Source organism: Lontra canadensis, unplaced genomic scaffold (assembly GCF_010015895.1).
Source record: "Lontra canadensis isolate GAN:19392208 unplaced genomic scaffold, GSC_riverotter_1.0 scaffold1, whole genome shotgun sequence".
Lineage (NCBI taxonomy): Eukaryota > Metazoa > Chordata > Mammalia > Carnivora > Mustelidae > Lontra > Lontra canadensis.
The window spans coordinates 46,954,884-46,960,702 of NW_022630995.1; positions in this window are offsets into that span (position 1 = coordinate 46,954,884).

Genomic DNA, 5,819 nt, shown 5'->3' on the forward strand with positions numbered 1-5,819 from the left:
AATACCTTGCACGGTATTACCTCTTTTCAGTGAGAAGCAATATAGAGTAGTGGTTGTGAGCATTTGGAGCCAGATAACTATGCTTGGCTTCCAACTCCTGGTCTTACTACATGTGAGACCTTGGAGAGGAAGTGCTGTGCTTCTCTTCTGCTCAGTTTCCTCCCATAAGATGGGTACAGTAAGATTCCCGTCTCGTAGAATTCTTGTGAGGATTAAATTAGTGGATACACCTGGTGCAGTGCCTGGCACATCATGCCATTCAAATGATAGCTCTTACAATTTCCACCCCTGACTTCCTCTGTTGCTAATGAGAAAACTATCGTTGGGCTAATTGTGGCTCTTTTTAAAGTAATATTGCTCTTCATCCTGATTGCCTCTAAGATTTTCTTTCTATCTTGGATGCTCTGCAACTTTACTCAAGATGCGCTTTTCAGTCCGGGATTAGGCAAAGTCTTTCTACTGTTCTAGAAAATTCTGTACCATCATTCCTTTATTTTCTCTACTATCTTTCTCTCTGCAACTTCTTTATGCTGTATGTTGTCACCTCTCAAACTACCCTCCGTATGTTTTAATTGTTTTTACATACTTTTAAACTTTGGTCCCTCTGTACCATGTTTTGGGTGAACACTTTCAATTCTTTTCGAGACTGCGTCAAGTTTAGATTCTGTCCCAATTCATTAGATTTTTTTGCAAGGATTACAATTTATATTTTTAAGATGCCTAACTAATTCTTATAATTTATAAAATATATATAAATATATTTATACTATATTTATACTAGAGAATATAGATTATTAATTTTAATAATTAAAATTATTTTTCATAGCCATCTTTTAAATTTATATTTAATTCAAATCCATCTTTTTAATTCATTTAATTTGTATTTAATTTGTATCATCTCTTTAATTAAAAAATCTATCTTTTTAAATTTAATTTAAAAAATAATTTAATTAATTCCTGCCTAGTTTTGTTTCACAATTTTTAATTCTTATTTATTTCTTATTATTCCTTCACTTTCTTAAATAAATGCCTTAAAATAGTTAAATTATTTTTCAGACTGCTTTATTATTTTAGTTTCACCTGAGGTGAACAATTTATCAGTAGTCGATTTATTGGTTATTATCAGTTAAAGATAGATTTCTTTGTGTCTTTCAGCCTTGTGGTTGACCTAGTCATTTAAGCTTGATACTTTTCTCTCTTCTCCCTTTTCTTCTTTTTTTCTCTCCACTCTTTTTCTTTCCCTAAGTTTTATAATTTCTTCCATCACTACTATCTCCATTTGAACCTTATATTGATGAGCGAGGGTGGCTCACTCAGCCAGTATGAGGCTCACTTCAGGTCCTGGTTCCTGTGTTGTGCTGATCACTGTCCACCAAGGCATTCAGAGAATAGATAGACCTGAGCAGTGGTTAGGAGGAGCATTTATCAGTCTCTTGTCCTAAGTGAATAAAACTCAAGTTCTACCTTCAACCTTAAGTTTTGTCCTGGCCCATGCCTCACCTGGATGACGTTTGCTATTTTCTGAGAGCCAGGCTAGCTCAGTTACACACAGGAGCCAGAGCTTGTCCACCTCTGCGTGCTTCTGTCCAGGAGCCACCGGGACCAGGGCTCAGCCTTGTTCCCTGCTGTACATTTCTCTTCTGTTTCTGGTCTACAGAAATGATCTCTTATTTGTGAGTTCAGTTACACCTTTTGAGATCTTCAGTTTTTAAAACCTTTACCTGTAGCTGCTACATGTTGACAGCAGAATGGGTGCCCCAAATGGTTGTTTATACTAACACCATCTTGACCAGAAGTGCTTTCCTAATCTTTTTTTTAAAACAATGAACAATTACTATTGTGTTACAACAAATACACAGATGTAAGGGCCACATCCACTGGCTTTCATAATAGCGACATCATCTGCGACCTTAGTCAACATGGATTCCTCATTATGCTAGCAGTTGACACCAAGATGCTGTGGGTTGAGGAAGGATACGAACTGGAAACACTAAGAACAGGCAACTCTTTTGAAGACATTTCCTTAGGAAGCAGAGGAAAGAGATAATGACAAGTCTTTGTTTTGTTTAATTAGAGAGATTTTAATGTGTACAACCACAGAGCAAAAATAGGGAATATGGAGAACAGTGGGGAGGTGATGTAGATTACAGATTAAGAGCATAATCTTCTAAATTAGTCAAACCTAGCTTTGGATAAGAGCTCTGCCACTAACGGTGTCACTTAATGTCATTCTGTAAAATGGGAATAACAATAGGGTCTGCCTCATGGGGTTACTGGGAGGATTAAATAAGATATTGTATGAAGTGGTGTATAAGTTGTATAAGTGCTGAACCTAGAATGATGACTGGCACTTAGTAAACACACAGTGAATGTTGACAATGGTTATGACTGGTGGTGTGATGGTTCATATTTTATGTGTAAACCTGGCTAGGCCATGGTACCCAGATACTTGGTCAAACACCAGTCTAGATGGCACCGTGAAGATATTTTTTAAATAAAATTAATAAATTAATAAATTAATATTTGAAACAGTGGACTTTGTGTAGAGGTTACTCTCCATAATATGGGTGGGTCTCATCCACTCAGTTGAAGGCCTTAAGAGGAAGAGAGTGAAGTCCCTTAAGGAAGAAGGAATTCTGCCTCCAGACTACCTTCAGTGACATCAGGTCTTTCCTGGGTTTCCAGCCTGATGTCTGCCTTATAAATGTCACACATGCCATCTCCCACAATGACATGAGCTTGTTCCTTCACATAAACTTCTCTGTAGACACAGATAGATGGGAATAGATACCAATCAGATATAGATATAGATATATGTACACACACACACACACACACACACACACACACACAGGCTACTGGTGGCTCTGTTTCTCTGGAAAACTCTGATAATACAAATGGTGTAAGAGGGAGATAATATAAATGGTGTAAGAAGAGGGGAAATCATAACAGCTGGCTTTCCTGAGAAGTCAGAGCACTGGCATCTTAGACAAGAAGAGGAGCTCCCTAGATGGAGCTCTGGGATGGAAGGGAAGCCAGGAGGGGTGGGTAAGCAGCTTGTAGAGGCTTGAGGGAAACCAGGAGGTGCTGGTGCTCAGAAGATTCCCTGGAAGCACTGAGACCATACCGAGGTCATGAACCATGATCTGTGATGTGCCCATCGGGGGAACTTGGGACCTGGGTGTGAGGACAGGACAGCCTAAATTGAGGGCTGGTTTCTACAGCAGAGGGAGCTGCAAGTCTGTTAGCAGGTGAGGAAGGAGGGTTGGCAGGAGGGTGGAGGCTGGAGCATGGCCCTCCTTGTCAGTACTGTCCTGAAGGCCTGCTTGCTCTTTGGGACAGAAGGAGAGCCAGAAAGAGGACTGCCATGGAGGGTTGATGACTGGTCATCTTTGGCATAGACAAGGTGTTCCTCAGCTGTTTCCCTCACATGCAACCTGGGAAGGTTGTCAAACTCTAACTGAGGAGTGGGGAGCCAGGGTGACTGCCTCCATGGTTAAAAATCCAAGGAATCATATCCGCTCAGAGTGCTTGGGCTGGAAGAGTCTGGCAAAAGCCAGAGAGGTCTCACAGGCAAGTCCCAGATTTAGCGAGTCCCAGGCCTCTATAATCAGGAATCAGAGTTCCAGTCCTTGGGTTTGAATCTGGAGGGTCATGAGTGACCCAGAAATTTACCCTGGGAGGGGTTTGATGGGATGGTGCAGTATTCCAGCCTCTGTGAGCAGCTTGAGGACATTTGCCTCCCTATTCTTGGCTCTTTGACCACTGAGGCAGCCCTCAGCTAAGGAGCAGCTGCCTGAGAGAGTCTGTCTCCTCTAGTTATGGCTATCTCCCTTCACCTTCCACACTCTGGGCAGGCTTTTCTCCTGGGCCTCCTACCAAGCGTATGTCCCCTCACTTCAGGGATGTCTTCATTTATCCTTGTGCCTGGGGAGGCCTTGGAGCTCAGCTGGTACTTATGAGCCTGTGTCCTCTGTCCCTCTGAAGGGGGCAGATGCAGGGTCCCCTCGTCCTATCTCTCTGGCCCAGCAGATGGCAGCGAGGGCCAGTCAAAGCAAAGATGCTGGCTATGTGGAATTGAGGCAGGGATCCTGCTCAGCCCCTACTTCCAGGACTATAAACATTTCACAGATTACTTCTTTGAAATAAAGCTCTGAAATATTAGTTGATATGCAAATATAGAAATATAGGAATGTTTAAATATAGGAATGTTTAATCTATGTAGATGGAGATAGGTATGCATACTGGCTTTTCTATTTCTTCCATGTGTGACAACCCTGAGCAAGTTAGCATGAGTGGCCATTACTTATTATATTTAGGCTTAATGTAGGAGGAATTGTGAGTTCTAGATTGTGTTTAAAGGGATTTCATCATTTGGCAAAGCTATGATGCCAGACTTGGACCTGGTGGCCTAGGGATTGGTTTGCATATGTTGGTTTGCTTAGGGGTAGCTATTTTAATGTGTCTATGGGAGAAAGAAGTTTTGTGCACAATATCTGAAGAAGAAAGAACAGTGCAGGTGCTAGGACACTTTGTGTTGCCAAAAAGCAAAGACTAAGTAAAGTTAGCTTCGCCAGCTATTGGGGGTTGATTGCATGGATTCCAACGTGTCCACTGAAGTCCAAGGTCAGGTCAGGGTTGCAGCAGAACTTCAGGAAAGATCTAGACCCAGGAACTACATGGGCTGTTGCTAAGATTCTGTCTCTTCTCTCTGGTCCTCTCTGTGCATCTTTTCCAACCTGATCCTCTGTAAACCAACTTTCTTGGTGCCTCCATCCACTTGATAAAACACAGGTGATTCACAGCTCCTGGATTTTCTTATTAGAGATAGAGCCCCACAAGTGCCAGTTTAGAAACCATAATGAATAAAGAGTATGGAGCTTCTGAGTTGATGAACATATGGAGGTTTAGGGGGAGTGGTGCAGTTAGAGAGGGCATAAGAGCTGTGCATCATTTCTGCCTACCTTTTGCCTAATGCATCTCTCCCATCTGACTCTTCCTGAGTTATATCTTTTTATAATAATCCAGTAATCTAAAGTTTAAAAAAAAAAAAAAGCAAGAGAAAGAGTATCTTTCTCCCCAGGTCTCAGGGTTCAGTCCCAGGGAAGGGGCCTGGTGTGTCCTGCTTCAGTCCCATGTCACTACCACCCACTGCTGTCAGGGGAGAGGGTGCTCTGACTGACCAGCCCTGGGTTCTGGATCTCCTCCTTTGGCCTGAGTCATGGAATCTATTAGCAGAAGAAAGGAAATGGGGAAACTTGTTGAAAAGAGAAGGAAACACAAACACTACACCCTCTGTAGGGTGATTCCCTTCCCTGCTTCTCCCACCCCCACAGGCCTAGCCCAGCTCTGATGTCCAAGGTCAGGGCAGCTACTGCAAAGGACAGTTTCAAGCAGAGGACCAGTATTTCCCCACAGAGTCCAGGGCAGTTGTGAAGTCTCCAGAAGGAAGCCAGAGCTGAAAAATATAAGTGGGCCTGTGCTTGAACTTACATGGGAACCACCGTGGGGACCCCCAGACATAACCATGAGGAACTCTGGGTGGAGACGAACTCCTGACCGAGGATCATAGTCACGGCATTAATATTATTAGGCCACAAACTCATCAGACCTGGGAACACTAGGGTAGCGTACAGATGAACAGTCCATTTGTAAAAGAACATCCAAGTTTCTTCTGAAGTTTTTTCCATAGTAAATAGCTCTGCAGTCAGTCTCCTTGTAGTTAGATCGTCACGTGTATTCTTGATTTATTACTATTATTTGTGAAAGTCACAAGTGAGAAAAGCCAGAACAACAAGCGGATAATAACGTCTTTGGAA